The sequence below is a fragment of the Acomys russatus genome, chromosome 2 (assembly GCF_903995435.1).
Source record: "Acomys russatus chromosome 2, mAcoRus1.1, whole genome shotgun sequence".
NCBI classification, from domain to species: Eukaryota; Metazoa; Chordata; class Mammalia; order Rodentia; family Muridae; genus Acomys; species Acomys russatus.
Genome location: NC_067138.1, coordinates 100917 through 127963, shown reverse-complemented (window position 1 = coordinate 127963; position 27047 = coordinate 100917).

Below are 27047 nucleotides of genomic sequence, written 5' to 3'. Positions count from 1 at the left end.
ACCATTTGGGGGGCACAGCCAGACTTTAGGACCAAAAATATTTGCTGAAAATGTAGAACTTAAAAAATACAACCAACTTTGACCACGTCCCCTGGATGAGGAGGCCTGGTGGCACTCACAGGAAGGATAGCAGGCTACCAAGAAGAGACTTGATACCCTATGAGCATATACAGGGGGAGGAGGTCCCCCTCAGTCACAGTCATAGGGGAGGGGAGTAAGGGGAAAATGAGAGGGAGAGAGGAATGGAAGGTTAAAAGGGATGGGATAACAATTTAGATGTAATATGGATAAATTAATAAAATACATTTGAAAAATACAACCAACTTGAACAATAGATAAACAGTTCTCAATAATAAATGAAAATAAGTGAATTTCAGTAATATTCAAAAAACCGCCTAGCAAAACAGCTAAGATACCCAAAATTTATATACTCTAATTCTATTCATATAAACTTTGAAAATAGACAGATTTAAATCCTTGTTGTTAGAAATATATCCTTAGATGGTAGGAAAGCCTGAATAAGAACAAAAGAAGGTTCCTTCCTTTAAGTTGGGAGAATAGGCTCCTTCCTTGGTAATATAGTCAAGATAAAGAAGTGGTGGGATGCTTCTGCCACATGAAAATATTATATCTCAATCGGCTTGATGATTATGCTCATGTTCATTTTAATCTAATTTATGTCTTAAAAGACTCAAGATTTGCTTGATTTCAAATAATATGAAAAATGTACTAAAGATACAGAGAAATTAAAAACCGCTCTGGATTTATTATTTTACATGTGTTCTCTCTTCATATATGTGTGTAAATCTGTAAGGTGACATTTACACAGGTACACTTATAGATTTAATGTGTAACATTTCATACCTGAATTTGTGTATGTACAGATACAGAAGAAGCATTCTATTAAAATTCCCATAACATCTTTTTCTAAAAGTCTGTCCTGGGCTGGAGACATGTCATCATTGCAATGGATCAATGACCCCTGTAGATCCCTCATGTTTTCATTTTCTAGATGGGGTTTGTCTATGGGATCACTGTGTCATTGTCTACTGTACATATGGGGTAACAGCTCATCATTCATCCTAATGTTGTAAAACAGACAGAATCATATCCAGCCACATCAAGCAGAGAAACACACATCACCCACAAAGCCTGAGCTTTGGCTCTGATCCTAACTGAATAGGACTTAGGGGCTGCATTTCTCTAGGATCAGTATAAGAAAGACACACCGGTATATTAGGCAACTAAAGCAACTGGCTAGGATAAGGGTTAATAGTTTGTGAAAACCTGCTCATTTCTCCCTTAGGGTAGCACGATCCTTGGTAATGACTCAATATATCCTTCACTTATCAGTAGATATCACCACTACTTGTTGGTCATGTAATACTGGTCATTCAATAGAACATGAGCAGAACAGAAGATCTCAACCCCCAGGTCAGCTGCATAAACCTCCTACACAGAACTCCCTCTTTATATTCTTTATACCTTACAGCTATCTAAAAGGGAGATTAGCCCCTAAAGTAGTCTTAGATTTTTGTTGAAGGTAGAAAATTTTTCTTTGGCTCAGGAGTACGAATAACTGAACAGGTGCAACTCCCCCACCCCCACTTTGCAGTCTTTACATTGACAAAATCCTATTCTGTGAGCAAGGAAGAAACAAGTGGTAGTGTTATCTGCTGTTATTTCTTTTTCAACCTCTCTGTCAGAGAAGTTGACCTACACTGATGCAGGAATTGGTGCTGGATGGCCATATGTAGTGGGCATGAAACGAGACCAAGCAAGCAGGAAATTTAGCACAGTATCTCCTGCTTTTTTAGCGCTGAGTGTGTAGCTTAATAAGAATCCAGGAAACTGCTGCAAACTTTAGTCTTCAAAATGATTCGGTTTCAAGAGATGAGCTCGCCTTATTCATTATAGTCAGAACATGGAAACAGCCTATGTATCCCTCAGTAGAAGAATGGATAAAGAAACTGTGGTACATTTACACTGTGGAATATTACTCAGCTATTAAAAACAAGGAATTTTCGAAATTTGTGGACAAATGGATTGAACTAGAAATTATCATAATGAGTAAGTTCACCCAGAAGCAAAAAGAGTTAAATGGTATATACTCACTTATATCGAGACACTAGTCCAAGGGGTACGTCCCCATGAAAAACTTTACCTACCAGGAAAGTGGGTCAGAGGGGAGGACATCCTATTGAGACTTTAGGTGTGAGAAGCCTGGGAGAATGGGGAAATAGAAGGATCCAGAGGGTCCTGGAAAACTACAGACTGGTCTGGGCCCTGGGGTCCTCCTCAAACTATGGCACCAGCCAAGGAAAATATAGGTAGTAAACTTCGAACCTTTACCCAGACTAGTCGATGGACAGGACATTCTCCACCGTTAAGTGGAGACGGAGATCTGACTTTCACACAAACTCTGGTGCCCCATATTTGACCATGTCCCTTGGATGGGGATGCCTGGTGGCACTCAGAGGAAGGATAATAGGTCACCAAGAAGAGACTCGATACCCTATGAGCATATACAGGGGGAGGAGGTCCCCCTCAGTCACAGACATAGGGGAGGGGAATAGGGGAGAAGCGGGAGGGAGGAATGGGTGGATATAAGGGATGGGCTAACAACTGAGATGTAATTTGAATAATTTAATAATCAAGCAAAGGAAAATAAATAAATAAAAGAGATGAGCTCTTAAAAAGAAAAGGAAGTGATTGATGGCAGTCTGCTCAGTTCATTTCTTCCTGCTAATCACTCCTTCCTCTAAAGAATCCACTGGGTTTGGTTATATGAGTTGCACAGTGGGCTACCAAAGCACAATTGAGCAATAATGCTGTGAAACCAGCTCAATACGCTAACCATCAGGGACAATGATGGACAGCTGGCGACTAGGAGATGAGTCCTGCACATCAGCACATGGAGAGTGGGAAATCATACTGAAATATATATATTAAAGGTTGTCATTTTCTTCTGCTTTATCTTTATGTGGCAAGTGCATATGTGCAAGAACACACACACACAAGCATACTAACACACACATAAGCTGACATGCAGATAGATTGCTGCATTGCAAAGTGTATTTGTGGTTTTATTGATGAATCTCTCAAATCATCAGGCAAACAAAATAAGCTGTTCACTTCAGAGCTGAAGTCAAACGGAGTGAAGACAGTTCTCTCCCCCTTCTCCAATGATAAATGAGCCTTACCCTGCTTATTCGGGTCCTTGACCAAAATTCACAGCTATCCCAGTGACCCAGAGAGACCTTTGAGAAGAAAAAAAGCCACACTCACAAATGCCTAATGAAGCTTGTCTGGGCCATTACTATTGTACCCTGTCGCTCTAACTATAATTGATTTGGTAAACTAACTTTTTTTCATAATCAGCCCAGCAGAAAAAAACACCTGACAGAAAATGAAGCATCTTGTCCTCTCTAGCTCTTCCAATTTCCATGGCCCTTGATTCTCATGCCTGTTTAAAATTTCAGTGAAATTTCATATTCTTTTATGATGGATGTAAGCAAATGAGTACCTGGTCTCTTAGAGAGTCTTTAAAATGGATCTGAGGATCACATAAAGAGAATATTTTGCCCATGGTACAATCATTTTCCTTGAATCAGAAATCCCAATTGATGAAAAATGAGACTTCCTAGACCATTGTTACATTGTTTTAGGTGTCACCTCGGGGCTTAAGTGGACAGAATATCATAATCAAATACCAATGTCAAATGTGACATATTAGAAGTTATTACTTGTATTTATCTACCCTGAGAGTCAAGGTAGAATGATACATCGGAAATTCCAAAAAGCAATATATCTAGTTTCTTGTCAATGCAGAGACATTTAATATCTCCGCCCTCCAAAGACACAACTACTTTTCAAAGCACTTGTCTTAAAAATGTGCTTGGTGACTCCTTACAAACATTTCCTTTAAACTCTTCACAAAGGTAAAAATTAAACAACTTTCCGGGGAAAGAAATAAAAAAGCAAAATAGCTCTTAGACAAAAGAGCCTGGGGTTTCTGTGTTCCTTTCACAGAGCCGGCTCCCCACGAGCTCCTGGGGCCTGAGTTTCCACTGGAAGCCATGCTCTTTGTAGCGGGTAGGCATCTTTCTTCCACAATGGGGAGGTGCATGTTAACAGGCTGTAGTGACAAGACTCCATTATTTCCAGAACATAGCATTTCAGGACTCCAGGCCACCCAGAGGCTGCCGAGAGTTCCATTCAGCCGTCTTTGTGAACCTGGAGTACCTGAGACAAGATGAAAGCCGAGGAGCTGGCCCTGGGGAGGAAAGGGCTTTTTCCCTTTCAAGTTTCTGAACTTTTCTAGGTCTGTGGAGGTCCAAGCCACAGAACCAAGAAAGCTCAAAAGGAAGGCAGCAAAAGAAGTTACAAATCAAAGAGCCTTCTCCACTGCCCAGATCCTGCTGTTCTGCTTTCATTGCGCACCAGTGTCCCTCGAATGGATGGCAGCCCTTCTGCGTTTCTTCACAGAGCGAACACATTGTGTCAAGGAGTGTGTACAACTTGCAGAGAAGCTTGCCTGCTGCCTGTGGACTGTTCTGGTCCTTCTTAACCTCTCTCTACCCATAGTCTTATTTATGCTTATGGGGCTGGGACCTGAGGTGTTTTCTTTGTCCTATAATCATGGGATTTCTCAGAACTCTTTATATCAATTCGCTGTATACGCACTCACCCTTCACACACGTGGTCATGCTCTCCACTGTTGTGTGGCTTTCCCTAGGGAGATGAGCTGAAACACCTAGTCACACCAGATAACATAGTGTATCAGTAGGACAAAGAAACAGTTCTTTTCATGTCCAGCTTGGTGAACCAGTAATCTTGCTGGGGTTGCTTATAAGACCATGGGTGAAGGGTTGCTCAGAGGAGCACAGGTTAAATACAGCTCCATCACCAAAATGCCCCATGCCAGCATGGTTAACAACTGACAAATCCTGAGTCACTGCATAGCATGTTGGCAAGAGGAGCCTCCTGCCCATCAATGTTTAATTTGGCTCATATATCCTACATGAGGCTCATTGTGAGTTTTATGAGCTGACCCTTATGAAATAGCCACATGGAGCCCAGAGAGCTGTTTCACGTCTGAGACCTGTCTATGCCTACCTGACATATAGTCCTCTTTCCCCTCCCTGAAGAGTCACATGCTTCACTAATTTCTGTAAAGATATCTGTTTTAAACAGAACTCTCTTATTTATGGGTAACAAAAATGAAGGACCATTCTGAGATCATGCAGCTAGGTTAGCATGACCTAGGAAAGAAGAGCAGAGACAAAACCATGCTCAGGGGAATTTGAAGATTAGGTGATGGTGGTACTAATGGGGAGTGAGTCTCCCATTTCAAGCATAAAATAATGTAAGGAAGGGGACACACATTAAGAATAATAAATTGCAGCATTTTGCAACAAAAATAACAACAAAATAATCCTAATAAATAGCACAAAAATCCGGAAAAACTATCCTAACATATTTGTTAATTAACTGGCTGACTGGTACAACTTCTGAAATACATTTCTCTTACTTCTTTCATCTGTTTGCTCTTTGATTGCCCCTATAGATGACAATAACTTGTAATGCAATTTTCCGTAGGAAGATAAATAGTTCAGTCTCCCTTCTAATTCGATGGATCAAAATCTGTTACTGAGGGGCTGAGAATGTAGCTCAGTTGGTAGAGTACTTGCCTAACATGGATTAAGCTGAGGGTTTGATCTGCAGTATTGCATAAACTGGGTGTGGTAGTACACACCTGTAATCCCAGCATTCAGATAGGTAAGGCAGGAAGGTCAAATTTTTAAGGTTAGCCTTGGCTACATAGTGAGTCCAAGGCCAGCCTGAGATACATGAGATCCTGTCAAGAAAACATTTATTTCTACGTCTGGGGTACAAAGCACACAGTCTCACTCACTGTAGTATTGTCAGTGGGGCCATTAAAGTGGGAACTGGCAAATTTGTATTTTATATCAATTATCTCAAAAGAAAAATATGAACTGTATAATAAGATAAGTTTTCTCAATTCTTTCCTTAAAATAGCATATTTCTGATGTTTCAATGTACAAACCACCCACAAAATATTCTCCCAGTTCCACTGAAACATGCATTTTATACAGGAGCCAAAAGACATGCCCAAACATGAACACATCACATTTCTCCGTGATTTTCTGTAGGAAACAATTAGACTCTGGGGTGGGAGTGAGGGCTATAGATGAGGAGAGACCAATTCTAAGGCTCATTTGGTTTTCTGTGTGAACACAACAGTGATATAAACTGAGGTACTCACTGTAGAGAGAGAAAAAGAGATAGACTGAGACATAATCAAAGAGAGACCCAAGCTGCAAGCTGATGTAGGAGGCAAATAAATAAGTTCAGAGTGGTATGTAAACAATTACATGTTCACAGAGGATTATTCTCTGTGCTTAGTTCCAGCATGGGGCCTGAAACAACACTATCTCAACTAATACCCATTAAGGAGCTGGAAAGAGAGTTCAGCATTAAGAGAATAAGCTTTTGAAGAGAAACCTGGTTCACTTGCCAACACTAGTACTAGGGGACTCACAAAGCCTCGTAACTCCAACTCTAAGTATGTCTGAAGCCTTTGACCTGAAGTCACATGCACACACTCACAGTCACACTTAAACATGATTGAAAATAATAAAACAGGCTGGGTGGTGAGCACACATATTTAATCCCAGCACTAAGGAGGCAGAGGCAGGTGGATCTCTTTGAGTTCAAGGTCAGCCTGGTCTACAAATACAAACTGAGTCCATGACAACCAAAGCTTGTTACATGAAAAAATCCTGTATCAAAAAACTAAAATAACAACAACAACAACAACAACAACAACAATACTAATAATAATAATAGTCCTTAAAGAAATATTAGTTGACCTGGGGTTTTTGCTTCCTTTCATATCTAGAAAAAACATCATATGAAAGCATCCAAATATTGTTACTATTATGATGTCAGCAAATATTTCTAAAAATGTGTCCTGCCATCCCCTGACAAACCAGCTGAGGTCAGAGTAGACATAAGCTTTGGCCCCTCCCTTCTTCCAACTCCCCTGTTACTTCCCTCATTTCTTTCATCTTAAGTGCAGGGTAACTTGCCCAACCTTCCAGCAAGCCAGGTGCAAGCCTTCAGAACTGACATCTAGAAGACTGAGCCTTGTGCTCTGTAGGAAAGCATTACATTAGTATTTACTGTAAAGTGGGAATGTTTCCTTACATAAGATAGCAAATAATGTGGTTGACCCACTCAACACATTTTCATTTGCTCTGCCTTCACTGCCTGCCCTGTGTGGTCAAAAGAGATTTAAAAAGAAAAGTCACTATTTCAGAGTCCATAGTAACTAGGGTGAGAGATGTGACACATTTCTATTCAATGAGGAGAAAATATCTCTTAGGAATTTCTAAGGAAAACAAAACTGTTCATCCTTTCTCTTCATCCTTGCCCAGGATGGAAGTATAACTGCTGCAGTGGTGCAGTTATCTCGAGATATTAAGTGGGGGAAACTAAGAGACTCAGACAAACTACAGGCTTTCCATCCATGCACAGTCATGCACTGGTAAGGCTCACAGTATCCCAGCACTTTTGTATAAAAAGCTTAGTTTTATGTATTCTTTCTGCTATCAGTTCACCTTGATGCTGCAGGCCGACACAATTCCACCCAGTCCCATAGGTGGTTCTGTAAAAAGATTTATCTCTTTTAACTAAAATCGAAATTAACTTCTCATTTGTAAATTAGCTATTTTCTCCTGCTACCACAATTTAGGAAAACATTTAATAAAAATTCCCAGCTTGGTGTGGTGGATCACAGCCTTTAGTCCCAGCACTTGGGAGGCAGAGGCAGACGGATTGCTGTGAGTTTGAGGCCAGCCTGGTCTACAGAGTCTAGGACAGCCAAAGCTACACAGAGAAACCCTGTCTCAAAAAACAAACAAACAAATAAATAAATAAGAATTGCCTAAGGGTTCTAGATAGCAGAAAATATCAACCAAAAACAAAAATAATTATACCAATTTTATAAATACAATATAAATTAACAAACAAACTTGTGAAATACAGAAATCCAAAAGTAGAAGATAAAAATCCCAAAGTTGAGTTTGATAAATAGCAACTTAATAAATGTTCCTTATGGTCAACAGTCTTTATCATGGAGAGCCCCAAGCTCATTCCTGATCTCTATCAACCAACCAGCTTTGCTACACTAGACCTGCCTATGTGTGCAGAACTTGAAAATACCACTAAGTTCCTCCCCAGAAATCTTTCATCTTGTCTAGAGACACAGGAGAAGCCACACACCCCAAACGAACAGCATGCAGGAACTATGGAGGCCATGAAAAGGTAATGGGCAGAAGACAATCTCATGATGATTACATTCCATTAAGCAGAATTGGCAACATCTGCTCAATCTACTGTAGATAAACAGTGAACTATTTTCCATCTCATTAACCGAGAGGATGAGATATTAAATAAACCCCAGGGGCCTTGTGCTTTGTTATCACATTTAAGCCTTGGCCCAGACTTGCTGTGTTGGCTAATCTGAATGGTAGTTTATAGACTAAAATTCTCTCCCTCCCTCACCCCATTTCTGTCTCATCTCTCAATCATTCTCTCTCTCTCTCTCTCTCTCTCTCTCTCTCTCTCTCTCTCTCCCTCCCTCTCTCTCCCTCCTTCTCTCTCTCTCTCTCTCTCTCTCTCTCTCTCTCTCTCTCTCTCTCTCACACACACACACACACACACACACTCATTTTCCAAATGGCTTAAGACCAAAAGTCCCTGATTAATTTTACTGATTCTCTAATTACTAGACACTTAGCTTAAATTATTAACCATGTCTTCAGCTGTGATATATGATACCTGTAGGTCTCCAAACAGGATTCTAATAGAATTATCTAATTCTATTAAACTGCAAACAACTGTCCATTAAAAATTTATTAGCCAGCTTGCATTCACTGAAGATAGATTGGCGTGTCAGCAAACCTCTGGCTCCCCTTTCTCAGAGGCAAGTGGCATGAGGGCTCAGCCAAGGCAACCCATCAGAACTATGTATATTGATCACCTGCCAATTACCTGCTTAATCAAAATCAATGGAAACAAAAAAATTTAGAAGAACTTACAAGGTGTGGTATGGATGTCTTTTTAATACTTGGTTAAATAAGTTAATTGGTTAAATTCTAGCTAAGTTAATCGTAAACGCTGAAGACTTATTTTACCATGGGAGAAACTACTGGCACATAAATATTTAGATTTTCTTTTCCAGACTGCCCAATTGTATTTTTAATAAAAAGCTAAAGAACTGTCAGGTTTAGTCATCTGGGAGAAAAGCTCTTTGATGTCAAGATTTGGGGCTGAAATACTTACTTTTTCAGAGCCATATGAAAGATAACCTGACACCTTTGGCAGGCAACCCTTCTTCAGATGGCAAGCATGTGGGCAGTTTTAGACAATCAGATTATGCAAGATGGCACATATTCTCTCACTAAAAATGCAAGAACCATCTGGATTCTCACAGAGGATCTGTGAAGAATGAACAGGGAATATCAGTGCTCCAGAAAAATCTACTGAACAAAAATTGTTTGAATGTGAAACTCTAAATCAAACCCTAGCGAAAGGCCAGAATGGAGAAGAAAAGGGAAGGGGAGCCATGTCATCTGACTTTTGTTCAACTGATTTCTCAATAATCAGAGAAAATTGGGCCGGAAAGGAAAGGCATTGTTATAGCATAAGAGCAGTAGTGACAGGAACTGCTCACTTCCATTGGTTAAAACAATAGGGTCAACCCCCGCCTCAGCCTTGAAGTTTGGTTTCAAGAAAACGCAACTGCAGAGTAAAGTAGTTAGGATAAGCATGACAGATAACCACACTATAATACATAGACTAAAGAAACTAAATAAAAAGGAAGGCCCTACAGAGAGTGTTTAATTGTCATTCAGAAGGACAGATAGAATAGACAGCAGAATCAGTTGAAGAGAAGGGACAGGAAGGGAGCCTACCATAGATATCCTTTGAAAGACTCCACCAAGCAGGGGATCCAAGCAGATGCTGAGACTCACAGCCAAACTTCAGGGTGGAGTACAGAGAGTCTTATGGAAGAGTTGGGGGACAGAAAGACTGGAGGGGTGGGAAGCTCCACAAGGAGACCAGTGGAACCAACAGATCTGGGCAGAATAAGGGGGTGCTACAGAGACGGATGCACCAACTAAGGACCATGCATGATGAAGACCCTCTGCTCAGATGTAGTAGCTAGGCAGTGCAGTCTCCTTGTGTAGGGACTACTTCTGACATAGACTCTGCCTCCCACAAGTTAATCACTTCCCCCTAGCAAGGCGGCCTTGCCAGGACAAAGAGGAAGAAGACACAGGTAGTCCAGATGAGACTTGATAGGCTGAGGTCAGATGTTAGGGGAAGAGGTCTCCCCTTTCTGAGGACTAGGTAAGGGAGGAAGAGGGTATGAGGGAGGGAGGGTAGGATTGGGAGGCAACAAGGGAGGGAGCAATAATCGGGATGTAAAGAAAACAAATTAAAAATAAAAGTATATAAACTAAATAAAATAAAAAATAAGATAAACCAACCAAATTAAAACCACCAGCTGGTGCAATCATCAAAATTAATTTCATAAACTTTGTATGGAATGAAACCATACCCAAATAAATTGGTACTCTGTATTATTGTTTATTTAAAAAAAAACTCAAAGCCAGGAATCCTTGTTCAATTTTTCAGCAGCATCGTTGCTGCCTTTTGTAAGTAGGAAGCATGTAATGCCTAGAGAAGTGGTAGCAGGAATGGCGTAGATGTGGTTTGGTAACAAGCCCATCTTGAAGCTGGTTACAAGGAACTAATATACTTCAGGGATTTTTTTTTCATTTTCTGGATGTATATGATTTTTTTCCAATACAATGTTCACTGCCTGAAAAGTGAAACAACAGAGCAATTTATTTGAATGGCCTCTGGCAAGTCACTTATCTCTGGACTTCAAAGTTCCCACCATGTGTAAAATAAAGCAGTTGAACAAGATGATCTTCAGATTTCTGTGGCAGAAATGTTTTGATACTATAAAGATGATGAGTCTCTCAAGAACAAAATGGATCAATAAATCTGTACTGCCATCAATCCCATGTTGGCTTCCAATATCACATTTTATACCTTCATCCTCTTCTCTTTGGTAAATAAGGATGAGAATTCTAGAAGCCTTTGACATATCTATGGAACGGGAATTACCCCTCTGGCTGGATTAAATAGCTAGGAAGATAGATGAATCAGTAGATACATACAGAGATGATAGATAGATAGATAACAATAATAAATAGATACATTGATAGATGATAGATATATAAATAGGTAGATAGATGAGGAGAGAGAGCAAGACACACACACAAACAGAGAGAGAGAGAGAGAGAGAGAGAGAGAGAGAGAGAGAGAGAGAGAGAGAGAGTACAGATGATACATAGGGGAATATTCAGTAATAGATACATAAAAAGCTGGTATTAGAAAATCAGACAAACAAAACCTTTCAGGAAATAGATGTAACTGTAGACTATCATATTGCATGAAATAAAGCTCAGAAAAATAAATAGTGCATCATTTCTCTCACGTATTGAACTTCAAAAGGAGAGAGAGGGAGGGATGGAAGGAGTGACAAAAGGAGGAAGGGAAGGAAGGAGTGAGAAAGAGAGAGAGAGAAATCACCTGAACATAAAAGGGAGGCTATTTTGGAAAGTAAGACTCAAAGAAGTCAGGAAACAACTTCCTGAACAGTACACCAACAGCCCAGGCCTTAATGTCAACAATTAATAAATGGGACCTCATGAGGCTGAGAAGCTTCTGTAAGGCAGGAGACACTGTCAGTAGAACTAAGCAACAGCCTACAGACTGGGAAAAGATCTTCACCAACCCTTTATCTGACAAAGGTTTAATATCCAAAATATATAAAGAACTCAAGAAATTAAACACCACAAAACCAAACAACCCAATTGCAAAATAGGGCTTGGAACTTAACAGAGAATACTCAGCAGAGGAATATCAAATGGCCGAGAAACACTTAAAGAAATGTTCGTCCTCGTTAGTCATCAGAAAAATGCAAATCAAAACGACACTGAGATTCCATCTTACACCCATCAGAATGGCTAAGATCAAAAACTCAAATGACACCACGTGTTGGCGAGGATGTGGAGAGAGAGGAACACTCCTTCATTGCTGGTGGGAATGCAAACTAGTACAACCACTTTGGAAAGCTATCTGGTGCTTTCTCAGAAAAATGGGAATAGGGCTGCCTCAAAACCCAGCTATCCCACTCCTTGGAATATACCCAGAAGATGCCCTATCACACAACAGGGACATATGCTCAACCATGTTCATAGCTGCTTTATACATAATAGGCAGAACATGAAAACAGCCTAAGTGTCCCTCAGTAGAAGAATGGACTAAGAAGCTGTGGTACATTTACATGATTGAATACTACTCAGCTATTAAAAAACAAGGAATTCCCGAAATTTGTGCACAAATGGATTGATCTAGAAATTATTATAATGAGTGAGTTCACCCAGAAGCAAAAAGAGACAAACGGTATATACTCACTTATATCAAAACACTAGAGAGTGGAAGTGTCAGGAGAATATGCAATGAGCAAGCTACCTGCTGTTATGTGTTAGGAATCTTAAACAGAGACCAGAACCAGGTGGATTGCTTTTCCTTAATGAGGCACAAGCATCTCTGGAGAGCACAGCCTCCCCAGGCAATGAGCTGCCTATCTAAATGTTTCTGTTTGATTCTATCCAACCTAGGGCTGAGGTTCTGCTTTCTGCAGAATAATATTTTGAATACACAGTTAGCCCTCCTTATCCAGAGGCTCCACATCTTCCGACACAACTAACCACAGACCAAAATATTAAAAAAACCCTGCATATGTCCTGAATACATACTAGCATTTTTTACAGTCATTTTACCTTAAGCAATACATCATAGCATCTATTGATGTAGCATTTGCACTGCATTAGAAACTGTAGGTAATATAGAGATGGTTTATTGGGGTCGGTGTTGATTATACACAAATACCACAGCATTTAACATGAGAGATTTCATCATAGATGAATTTTAATAGACTACACAGTTCCCTACAGATATGAAGGAACAATTATATATGTTTAGATGTCAATCTGCTTTAATCACTGTTGAAAAAAAGCAATTGTTCAAATGTTATTAACCTATAACATGTGTAATTAATTTAAGCTCATTAAAGAAAGGGTCTATGTTTGAACAGCTTTTCCTACCCTCGGGAAGTGGAAAGGAGTCAGTAGAGGAGACAGAAATACAAACAAGAGACTCCATGAGGAAACAGTAACACACTGTTACAGCCATAACTATCCCATAAGGATCTGAGGGCTACACAAATGGTGACCTTCACAATGCTCCAAGTCAATCCTCAGGTCAGCGCTCAACCTCTACTGTGCCTGACATTTCTAATGAGTCTCTCCACACTTACTTGTCATAGTAATAGAAGCTTTATCTACACGTATAGTTGCTAGGTTAGACTCCACTTACCAAGCTTCCTTAAACATAGGCATGGCTGTGTAATAAGTCTTGGAGAAATAGCAGCATAAATGATTTGCCCAACTTCCTGGTCATGTCTGAAGAACAAGGCACATACAATCCCATTATTCTGTTTCCTTCCCACTTCCTTGAACCCACACGTGTTTAGAGGAGTTAAAGAACCATCCCAGACCAACAGAAAGAAGTCACGTGGTAAAGAAGGAAAGAGTAGAGAGACTAGAGAGATGGCTTGTCGTTAACAGTGCTTGCAGGCCCAAATACCATGGGAGATAGCCAACCCCTGACACTTAATGATACTCTGCTGTGCTTTCAGACAGGAGACTAGCATAACCGACATCTGAGATATTTCATCCAGCAGCTGATGGAAACAGATGTAGAGACCCGCAGCCAAACATTCGGGGGAGCTTAGGTAGCCTTGTAGAAGAGTGGGAGGATAGACTGAGAGAACCTGAGGGGTCAAGGACACCACAAGAAGACCTACAGAGTGAACTAACCTGGGTCCATGAGGCCTCACAGAGACCAAACCACACCAACCAAAGACTGGGCTAGACCTAGGCATCCCACACATGTGTAGCAGATGTGCAGCTTAGTCTTCATGTGGGTCCCCTAACAATGGGAGTAGGGCCTGTCTCTGACTCTGTTGCCTGCCTTTGGATCCCTTTTTCCTAACTGAGCTGCCTTGTCTGGCCTCAGTGAGAGAGGATGTGCTTAGTCCTGCTGCAGCTTAATGTGCCAGGATGGGCTAGTACCCAAGGTGGGGGGGCTCCCTTTCTCAGGGAAGGGGAGGGAATGAGAGGGTAAGACTTAGAGGAGAAGAGGGATGGAACTGTTATCAGGCTGTAAATTGATTAAATCAATTAATTAATAGGGGAAAGGCATCTTTTTTTGCTGCACATGTGGGTGTGGTGGCATATGCCTTTAATTCCAGCAGTCAGGAGGCCTAGGCAGGTGGATCTTTGTGAGCATGAGGCCAGGCTTGTCTACAGAGCAAGTTCATAGACAGCCATGACTACACAGAGAAACCCTGTCTCAAGAAAGGGAGGGAGGGGGCTTGCTGCTCTTATGGAGAACCTAAGTACAGTTCGAAGCATCCACATATCAAAGCTCATAGTCACCTGTCACTTAAGCTCCAGAAGATCTATTTCCTTCCTCTGGCCTCTGTAGGAATCTGCAGACAGGTGACATTCACTCACATAGACCCACATATATAAATAAAAAAATAAAAATGAAATCAATTTTAATAGAAGAGATGAGTAACAACAAAGAAGGGCCTGAGGCCACATAACAAAGCCCTAAACTGGTAATACTCAACAGACAGACCTCTTCTATCTCTAACAGCCACCAGTCCTGTCTTCACCATCCTGTGTGCTGTTTGGAGAGATGATTTTCTCTACTCCTCGCTTTGTGAGGCATCTCCATTAAGCACAGATGGAGCCTCATCTAACAGCTTCACCCAACCCTTCACCATCACTACCAAAACCAGACAGTAATGCATATAAACAACTTGTAAAATCCTGGTTGTCTATATCACAAGAACTGTCCAATCAACGTGGAACGATAATGAATCATTGGAAGAAAAAAAAACAAACAAACAAAAAAAAAACCACCAACGGATGACCTTCTCTCCAGCAAAGAAAACTTAAGAGGCTCGCCTGAAGAGGAGAGGCTAAATATATTACAACTGCCTTAATCTGTTAACTGAATAAATATGTTCGCAGGGAATGGGAAGGGGGCATGGCTGGGCCTATAATAAACTTATCAGGCTGCCTCCTCTTTGTGTTCTGCTTTTGATCCATTGGTTTCCAGGCCTGGCTTTGCAGAGGAGGAAATGTGACTCACAAGCACATTTGCCAGAGACAGATGCTTGTTGCTTTTTTTTTTAATTCTATCAGACAGGGATCTGCAAGAAATTTGGATGAGGAAAAAGGCCAATGGTAAACATGCTTGGAATCAAGACAAAGTTTCTGAGGAAACTGTGCAGGATTCTTTTTTCCCCTTTTCTTTTATGAACTCAGAGTTGCTAACACTTCTTTTCAAAGACAAAGCTAAAGCATGAAGATGAAGAGTTTCAAGACACTGACATAAAATACTCAGAGGCAATTCAGTTCAATCCTGTCTTCCTAAACCAACATTATGGCAGATAAGCCAAAGTGGACAAGCTTATATATTGTTGCAGTTGAACAAACAATTATTATCTGACTAGCAAAGAAAAGGGATGAGGACCTGAGGACCTTGCCCCAAATCATACAGAATTCAGGAAAGTTGAGTTGACCTAACCCCAGACCCAGCACATTTACTAGGCTAACTTTTCTCATTGGGTGACATAATGTCTCATTTTTTAAATTGGCATCAAAATCAATGCCTTCACTGTCATGTTTCCAGGGTTTCTATCAATTGGGATATTTCCAGATTTAGGTAACAGAAAACTATCAAAAGAGGAGAGGGGCTAAAATTATGAGATGCCTAGGATTACCTCACAAAAGAACCACCTGTACAGGTCCTGATTCAATATTGTGCTTTCTGTTGGCCATGCTTACTGACTGCTTTCACCACTGGGAATGTTTCTCCACATTTTCCAAAGCATTGTAGGCCCTATGTTGATTTTATGAAAGCATCAAAATAGAAGGATCAAAAAGATAGGGACCTCAATGACTTCCACCCTATGCTAGCTAGTGTAGTTGTCTGTTTGTTCAAAGTCTTCCGTGTAGCTCTGGCTGGTCTTCAACTCAAGGGCCTCTTTTCTCAGAACCCTGATGGCTAATATAACAGGAATTCACCACCACACCTGTTAATAAAAAACAAAATATTTCCCAAAGCCTTTGTACTTTTGATGTTGTCTCATTGAGCAACATTTCATCATGTGCTGACTCCTAAGCCAACCCCTGGCAAGGAGAATAATAAGATTGTAATGAAGAACTTAAATCAATCTTGATTCACCTACTAATGCTTGACACCAGGCCATTCCACACACAAACACACACACACAAATGTATTAACAAAGATGAAGTGTTAAAAGTGGCTATCTGTAGCCAGAACATGAAAACAGCCTAAGTGTCCATCAGTAGAAGAATGGGTAAAAAAAAAACTGTGGTACATTTACACTATGGAATACTACTCAGCTATTAAAAACAAGGAATTCCCAAAATTTGTGGACAAATGGATTGAACTAGAAATGATCATAATGAGTGACTTAACCCAGAAGCAGAAAGAGTTAAATGGTCTATACTCACTTATATCTGCATACTAGCCCAAGGGGCATGTCCCATGAAAGTCTTCACTAACCAGGAAAGTGGAACAGAGGAGAGGATATCCTATTGGGACTCTAGATGGGGGAAGCATGGGAGAATAGCAAAGTAGAAGGATCTAGAGGATCCTAGAAACCTAGAAGAAGAAAATTATGATAGGCAGAATTGGGCCCAGGGGTCCTGCTCAAACTATGGCACCAGCCAAGGACAATACAGGCCATAAACTTCAAACCCCTACCCAGATCTAGCCAATGGACAGGACATTCTTCACAGTTGAGTGGGGAGTGGGGTCTGACTTTCACACGTACTCTGTTGCCTCATATTTGACCACATCCCCTGAATGGGGAGACCTGGTGGCACTCAGAGGAAGGATAGCAGGCTACCAAGAAGAGACTTGATACCATATGAGCATATACAAGGGGAGGAATTCCTCCTCAGTCCCAGTCATAGGGGAGGGGAGTAAGGGGAAAATGGGAGGATACAAGGGAGGGGATAACCATTGAAATGTAATATGAATAAATTAATAAAATAAAAAAATTTTAAAGTGGCTATTTGAAGTCACCTGTGAGATTCTACCACACATCTGGATTGTTTTAAGTCCTCTGCTTCCCAAGATTAAGAATAACCTATTGATACAGTGTAGTACCTAGATCACCCAGATCGCAAAACCCCACCTCTCTGAAAAGACCACCAGGAATTGAATACCAATGCAACACAGAGTCCTGTATTACAGGCTGGCACTCAGACCACAATCCTTCCTGATGCAACAGGATAGAAGAGTGTTGCAGAGTTTCAAGGGAAATGGGTCTACAAAAGGGAAAAACCATAAGCAGGGGTTGTGGGTCACAGGGATGTCAAACCCCAGGCAGATTGTGTGGAAACTGGATCTCAAGGGGAAGTTGTGGGTCACAGGAATGTCAACCCTTAGGCAGATTGGTTAGAAGCTGCACCTCAAGGGGAAGGCTTTTTGTTTGTTTGTTTTGTTTTTTTGTTTGTTTGTTTGTTTTTATCTCAGAGGAACATTGGATGCTGATTATATCTAATCACTCTGGTGGAGCTTCTGGAGACTGCTGGCAGGTGCAGTCCACAGCAGTAGGTGGTCATTCTGTGAACGCAGGGAGCAATAAGGGTCACCTAGAGGACAAGTTCTCACAGAACATACAGAACATACAGACCATAGCATTAGTTACAGAACATGACATTAATTTGGTCCTTGCACCAGAACCCCAGCAACAATAGACATAAGAGAAGTTCGGCTCAAGAAATATTTGTGAAGTACTGCCCCTTTAAAATTATTATTTGCTCTTCAAGAATTTCTACAATGTCTCTTGATAATATTCATCTCAACTCCTCAGTTCTTTCCAGATCTCTCTCTCTCTCTCTCTCTCTCTCTCTCTCTCTCTCTCCTCGTCAACTGTAAATTGTGCTTCCCACAGTCTTAGATGTGTGGCCTTCTACTCAAAAGTGGTCAACTCACTGGGGAATACAGTCTCAAAGAAAACTGACTCTCCCAGAAGCTACCACTTAACCGATAGCCCTGTGGCTAGGAGAGGAACTTCATGCCCACCGTCCCTCTCCATGCTAGTCTGGCTTGTGCTTACATGGTTCTTGTGCATGCCTTCCCAACTGCTTTGAGTTCACATGCGTAACTGCCAGCTGTGACACTATTTCCTTGTAGTTCACCACTACCTCTGGTTCTTATACTATTTCCCCATCCCCACCCCTTTCAGCAATTATCTCCAAGCCTCAGAAGGAAGGGATGTGATATAGATGTCCCTTTTGGAGCTGAGATTTTTTTTTTGCTTGGTGTGTGTGTGTGTGTGTGTGTGTGTGTGTGTGTCTGGAGAAACAGCTGTGGATGGTGGGAACTGAACTCTTATATTTTTGGTTGTGAGCCTAGCCTTTTACAGTTGAGACATCTCTCCAGCCCTCCATCCGAGTTGAGCATTTTTGCAATCTCTGAACCTTCATCATCTGTGGGTATCTGAGTTAACTGCCATCTACTATACACAAGAGATTCTATAATAGTGCTTGAGAGATGCATTAATCTGTGGGTATAACAAGTAGTCACTGTGGATCAGTTTAATATTGGGTGCATTTAGCAGAATAACAGCAGTAGGATCTTCCCTGGGGCCTAACACAACTGTCTAGCAACAAAGGTCTTGGCGTGATAACGTTTCAGCTTGTGGGATGGGTCTGAAATACAATCAGAAAGTAACTGGTTATTACCATGACATTGTGTGAAGCACTCTCTATGTACTGGGTCTTCACAAAGCACTGGCAGCTAAAACAACAATAGAGCAATGCTTTTTTTTTTTTTAATCTTCAAAAAATTCACTATACAATGGCAAATGAAGAAGACAAAATACATTACTACAACACAATATGATGCATATTCTTACGAAGAAACCACGTAGAACCATGGGATTTTACAAAGGACATCGCCAAGCTGGATGTGGATGGTCATGCAAGATTCCAAAGTCAGCTAATACCTCCAGAAGCTAGCATGCAGATGCAATGGAGCAAGCAGGCTATGTTACAGATAGAAGACAAGCAGGGGGCAAGTATGAAGGACTAGTGAGACGATCATAGGTCTGAAAGCTGAAAATTCAGTATGACTACAATACAGAACATAAGACAGAGAGATCAATGGTGATTAGAGAGCTAAGAGCTGGAATATGAAGTAGCTTGGAAACACTGGTAGCTGACTTTACGTTTTTGACAACTTGATGAAGGATCCATCAACACAGCTGTAGGCAGCTCCACACGTGTGAAAACAACTAAAGGCAGCAGACAGAGGCAACCTTCTCAACACACTCTACTCGGTGGCTTGCAATTCCCATTGCCAATTTTCTGTTCTACTGGGGCTATTACGGACCAAGCTGAAAATAATGCACCAGTTCAGTGTGTCAACAGCTTCCCAGCAGAAGGGCTAGTGTGGGTAATGAGTTTGCCCTGACAGCCCAAGGTCAGATATTTAACAATATTACAGAGCATAAGTATAATACACTGAGTGCTGTCTTACAGCCTTAACTTGAAAGGCTCGCAGCTGCTAATATTTACAGAAATAGGAAGCAATTACAGTTCGCTGCCACAGGAGGAACTTAAATAATTTAAGACTCATAATGCCTCTGATTCTTTTCAAGCCATCTTTTTCTCCAGAACCAGCTGCTTCTAGCTCTCAGAGAGGCCTCTCTTCAGAAGGCAGAGTCGACCTGATGTGAGGCGCTACTTTCATTCTCCCAAAAACTCAAGCACATGGCTTTTTGGCAGCTACTCCCAATCTCCCACACTTGTATTTCGTCTCTGGAAAGGACCCCCCTTTTTCTCACCAGCAATAAAACCCCACAGCCATCTGCCTGGGCTAATCTGGGCAAACTGGCATGAACAGAGAGAACCGTAATATAATTTCAGAAATTAAACTAATCTATTTTATTTGCCATTTTCATGACATAGATGTGGCAGCAAGAATGGAGAAAAAAGGGAAACTGGGGGGGGGCGGGGGAGAGTAGTGAGAATTGAATGTGTTAAGTGCTCAGAAGAAAGGCAACAAAAGTCAAGTTTAAAGTGTCTCATCAAAATTTCTGTGTAAATAACCATGGAAACCTCTTTGTATAATTCAATTATGGTCCCCACCTCCCCACCCACTGGCAACAGTAGGAAACAAACTGGTGAATGGGGCAATGGAAAGTAGAGAATAGGACATTTGGGATTTAGTTGATTTGTCTCTAGTATCACTCTATAATTTTTATAGAAATAGCCGAACGGTGAGTTATCTGTTTCCACTATAAAGTATCAGCAAGCACTAATTCTCTGGCTAAATTGACTCAGGCTCACAGTAGCCACCCTTTGCATATTGGATATTCTACACTATCTGGCTTCCACAACCATTTATTTCTCATCATTTGTTTTCATGGTATGGATTCACACTAGAAGGGAGTAAAGTTATTCTCTGGCACCTATGAAGCGTTCAGATTCCAGTATAGCATGTCTATGGCTCCAGAGGCTGATCCCCAGTTTCTATGTCTATAACATAGAGATACACTCACAAGCAAGTTTTGGTAAGAATTAAATACTGTAAGTTAAAGAATTTGACATAACACTGTTCCCTTTCCTTTTCTGTCATGCCATATCTTCTCTTTATTAACATTTTTATTTTTTAAATATACATTTATATTATTACACATATATATGATAAACTACCCAATAGCAAGAAGAACCATGACACAATCAGGAATTATATCAATGTTACATTCTTAGTGTTTTGGCTATTTGTATTTGACAGCCTTAAAGAAAACATCTTTCCTGTCTTGGCGCATCTAAAATTCTGAATGTAAATCAATATTCATCACCTCTTGTCATTATCAACTTAAACATCTATCTAGACCTAAAAACATCTTAACCCCTAAACAACTAAGCTTCATTGTAAAACTAAGCTACCTGATCTTCAACTCCATCAGAGACTTGAGAAGGAATAAACTTGATTACTTGAGTATGCCAGGAGTGGAAAACTGTCTCTGTCATATTCTCATTTGGGAAGCCAGATCTTCTTTTAACATTCATTTTACTAATATTTTTCAGGATGTCATACCAGTTCTATAATTTATATCTGGTAAACTGTGTACTCTCTAAATCTAGTACATTGAAGGAGCATGCTCATCAACACTTTTTCTTCTTTTCATATTGAAAGTATATAAAACATATTTTCTTAAGTTTTGTTATATAAAGTGTCTCTCTTCCAAAAGGCTGTTGTGTGAAGGCTGATGGATCCAATCACTGGGAAGTGGTTAGAGCGTGGGGGTTTGACTAACCGAATGAGTAAGTGTATTGGAGGATGTATGGTATGATGGCGTTGTGTGGGGGCCATGGAAATCCAAAGGTAAGGCTGGTTGGAGGAAGTAGGTCACTGCATGCCGATGAGGGCAAGGGTGAAAGATGTGTCATGTCCTGGCTACCTCCTGTAAACCTCTCTGCTTCCTAGCTGCCACAAGGCAAACTGCTCTGATCCAATACATTCTTTTTCCATGATACTCTGCCTCATCACTGGCCCAGAGAATAATGTATCAGGCTAACCATAGACTGTCACCATTGAACCCTGAGCAAAAATAAACTCTTCATCCATTGAGGTTGTTTCTCACATACTTAGTCATAGCAACAAAGTGCCTAACATAAGATTTCTTATGAGCTTTATCCCACAATATCCATCCACCGCAGTCTTAATTCACACTCTGTTAGGGCATAGTTTAATATAGAAATAGAGTTCTTGCAGATACTATCAGTTACAATAAGGTCATGTAGAATGTCAAGTAGAGATGAAGCAGAATCGAGTAGCTTCCCAATATAATATGGCATGTGTCCTAATAAGAAAGGGTTATTTTGCCATAAATAGTCACACAGGGAGACTGGTGTGTGGAATGCAGGTAGAAATCAGTATAACACAGTGGATTCCTAGTCAAACTCCAAATTTAGAAAGAAGCACAGACTGGGTTATCCTTCACAGTCATTAAGAATACAAGCCCAGTCACACCTCAATATCACTTATCTAGTCTCTAGAACTGATTGATGACATCCATCTAGTTTAAAGGATTATATTACAGTGTCCCTAGAAAACAAAGGCGGATCCACTGTTGTTTGTATTTGTTGTTCCATTGCAGCACTTTTTGTAAACTCTCAATGACTGTGAGCAATTTGGTTGCAAATCCAATCATATGCTATATAAATAGCATGGCTGACATAGACAGATCTAACTTGTTGAAAACATAAACCACTCTTCATTGTCTTTTCAGTCTCAGAGTACTTTACCTCAGAATGCTCATTGGGCATGATGTGTTATGTCCCTACTTTCAGCACTCAGAAGGCTGGGGCAGGAGAATTTTCATGAATCCAAGGCTACATGGTGTGTTAAAGGCCAACCTGGGCTACCAAAGGAGGACTTGTTGACAAAAAGAAGGGGGGAATAATTCTCACTGATTCTATTTATTATCCAGTTTTCCACTCGATTTCAAGCTTCGTTGGAATTCCCAGCATTAAAAACAGGAATCATTATATCATCCTTTGAATGCCTGATTCCTTCCAAAGACTATGATAATTACTTTGAAATTAGAATCTATGAATTGCTCTTTAGGTCTATCATATGCCAAGCAGGTCATCCTTTCATTGCCCTTCAAAATGTCCTGGGATCAATTTGCACCACTTATGACACTCACCACTCCAAAGTGGCTTACTGATGACTGTGGTAGGTACTTTGGATTTAGATACTACAAACTAATCCTTGTGGCTGACATATGCAAGATGCATACCCTTGGCTCTGAGAGGAAGGCAAGAGTATTCTATTTCCCAACAGAGGAAACTGGGCCCCTAACACTAAGATAACATCTTTTTAATCTGTTGATTTCAATAACAAAAAGGAAAAAAAGAACAAAACCAAAGTGGAAGCTTCCTTGAATTATGGATTCAATAAGGGCAAGAAGTGTGAGAGAAAGAGGAGTAACTGGGATATATCCTCCCCCAAATCATCTGTAAGAACACCTCAGACTACATCACTAAGGAAAGACATAGTTCCAACCCTGATCAAATATGTGTAAAATCTAGAATTCCATTATTCTTGAAAGGAAGTCTGACCCAAAGCAACTATTTCCCTTCTATGTTGTTCAAGTATGTGTTAATTAACTCTAACCCTAAAATTATGACCTAAAATGCCAAGTTAAAATTGTAACTTTCTTTTACCTCTTCAACACAGCAATGTGAAGCAGATAACTATTTCAAAACAAAAACTAAATCAAATGAATATGTATAGGTATAAATTAAGGAGAGAGAATTTATGCACCTTTGAAACTTTGAAAGGATCTTGGCATAGATTCCTTTAAATGAACTCATTTTTTTCATTTATAACCTGGTATTTTGAGTATCATGATTCTTTATTCCCAGCAGATATATTTGCAATCCCAAATAAGAGACAGCCCAAGAATGGTGGCTAAGGAGCATAAACATCCCCTTCTAGTTGCTTTTCAAAATAGCCTAGAACAAACCTGGACTATCGGAGTGCCTGGCCACCCAGTAAGCACTTTCTGAGTTTGGAATTTCTTGTATCAGTTCACTGCTTAGAAAGTATTTTCCTTTCCTGCCAACCACCTCTTGGGGGTGGGGGAGACTATTCAAAAAAAAAAAAAAAAAAAACCCAGAGCAGAATCACAAACTTCTTAGAAACATTGCCCCATACCAGGATTTTGAAAACGAGCACTTCAGCTCTTACCCACAAGTTTCCAAATTCATTTTAGACAGCTCAAGGAAAAAAAATATCAACTGTGGATATTCACGGAGAATTACTGCTGAATCAACACCCAACTGGATGCTTAATGATTAACTACATTGCCTTGTTAAAATATTCACTACAACCTTGCCTAGCAATTACATCTTGTTTTAAAGTACTTCTCGGGAGTAATGGTGAAGGATAACCAATTTACAATCGTTCTTCTATAAATAAAAACACACATAATCAATGAAACTCCATATCCGCAGCAGATTTTCATCCAAAGCAAGGAGGTAACTCCCTGGGGACAGGCATTACTTATAAATACCAGTATTGAACACCCACCGTGCTGTTTGGAACACTATTTGCTTCTAGTAGATACTGAGTAAGTAGCAAGGAATGTGCTGAGGTGTCTATGTATGGAGGATTATGATTAATATCAAGTGAACAAAAGCTATCAGTAAAGGCATATTCACATATCAATTCTACAAAATAGTAGAAAGGTTTAAATTTTATTTTATGTGTATGAGTGTTTTTGCCTACATGTCTCTCTGAATACTGTGTTCTCCCTCCCCAAAATGTAGGCCCCATTTTGTGAGCTTCAAGCACTGGATTATTATAGTCTGTGAAATATTGGCACAGAATCTTGAGACCACCGAAAGCTAAATCTGTGACCCACAAATCATCCACGAGGCCTACTTTAAGGAAAAGTAACTTCCCATGAACGTTTTTCAGAATGAATCTGTTTAAGGTTACAGAAAGAGCGATTGTTTTTATGTTGGTTCTGCATCCAATATGGATAAATGAGAGCATTTGGAGGTTTCTGTTCCAAGGATGGAGGTAATTTCACTGTCTGAGATGAAAGTGCAGGATATCAAATTGCTGTTTATTCACACTTTCTAGGACATATCCCATGGCATATAAAGTTGCCATAAGACGAGGCACCTCCCCTCGTATTGAGGCTGGATGAGTGAACCCAGTAGAAGGAAAAAGCTCCCAGAAGCAGGCAAAAGATTCAGAGACACCCTTGCTTTCTCTGTTAGGAGTCCCACAAGAAAACCAACCTCCACAGCTGTAACATACATGGAGAGGGTCAGTGTCCCATGCAGGCTCCCTGGTTGTTGGTTCAATCTATGTGAGGCCCTCTGAGCACAGGTTAGTTGGTTCTTTGCATTTCCTCGTGGTGTCACTGACCCCTCTGGCTTCTATAATCCTTCCTCTGCTCTTCTGCAAGATTCTCCAAGCTCCAGCTAATGTTTAACTAGGGATCGCTGCTGAAGCCTCTCTGATGACTATTGGGCTAGGCACCAATGTATGAGTAGTGCAGATATCATTAGAAATCATTTTCCATTCTAGGTCTCTGAGTGATCCAGCCTCTGGGTGCTGGCCCCGCAGGCAGCATCATGGATAGGCTCCCTCTTATGGTATGGATCTGAAACTGGACCAGTCATGGGTTGGCCTCTTTTGCCCCACCCATGAGACTTGGACATACATCTAAGGTGGTTCTACCAGATAATTATAAGGTGGGTTTTTTTGGGGGGGCATTCATATCTGCTCCCTGCCTTAAAGCTTCTCAAGTATGGACAGAACATTTTGTTCATCTTTCTCTTCTCAATAGGCATTGATGTTTGACACAGGGGAGAGCCAGAAACAAATATTATCTGAATTAATCAATGAGGGGGAAAGTTCCTAAAAATTCAGGTGAAAAGTAAACACTGATCAATCAAATCATGTTTGACTGCTCTAAGGGAATATGCTTGTCTAAAACCATAAAAAAAAATCAAGGACCAGATAAAATGATGGCAAGTCCATAAAAAAGCCAGCCAATTGCCTGAAGGGTGTTTATCAGCTTTAGGAGTTCTCTGGTGGAATTTTGAGGGTCACTTACGTACACTATCATATCATCTGCAGATAGGGATAATTTGACTTCCTCCTTTCCCATTTGGATACCCTTGATATCCTTTTGTTGTCTTATTGCTCTGGCTAGAACTTTGAGTACTATATTGAAGAGATATGAAGAGAGTGGGCAGCCTTGCCTTGTTCCCGATTTTAGAGGACTTTCCTTGAGTATCTCACCATTTACTTTGATTTTGGCTATTGGCTTGCTGTATATAGCCTTTATTATGTTGAGGAAAGTACCTTGTATCCCCGATCTCTCTAAAACTTTAAACATGAATGGGTGTTGAATTTTATCAAATGCCTTCTCTGCATCCAAAGAGATGATCATGTGGTTTTTTATTTTCAGTTTGTTTATATGGTGGATTACATTGATGGATTTCCGTATATTAAACCATCCCTGCATGCCTGGAATGAAGCCTACTTGGTCATGATGAATGATATCTTTGATGTGTTCTTGTATTCATTTTGCAAGTATTTTATTTAGTATTTTTGCATCGATGTTCATATGAGAAATTGGTCTGAAGTTCTCTTTCTTTGTTGAGTCTTTGTGAGGTTTAGGTATCAATGAGACTATGGCCTCATAGAATGAATTTGGTAATTTTCCATCCATTTCTATCTTTTGGAGTAGCTTGAAGAGTATCGGTATTAGCTCACCCTTGAAGGTCTGGTAGAATTCTGCACTGAAACCATCTGGCCCTGGGCTTTTTTTGGTTGGGAGACCATCGATGATTGCTTCTATTTCTGTAGGGGAAATGGGACTATTTAGCTTGTTTATCTGTTCTTCACTCAACTTTGGCAGGTGAAATTGATCAAGAAAATTGTCCATTTCTCTTAGGTTTTCAAATGTTCTGGCATATATGCCTTCAAAGTAGGATCTTATGATTCTTTGAATTTCTTCAGTGTCTGTTGTTATGTCTCCCTTTTCATTTCTGATTTTGTTGATTTCAATACTGTCTCTCTGCCTTTTAGTTAGTTTGGCTAACGGTCTGTCTATCTTGTTGATTTTCTCAAAGAACCAGCTTTTGGTTTTGTTGATTCTTTGGACTGTTTACTTAGTTTCTAATTTGTTAATTTCAGCCCTGTGTTTGATTATTTCC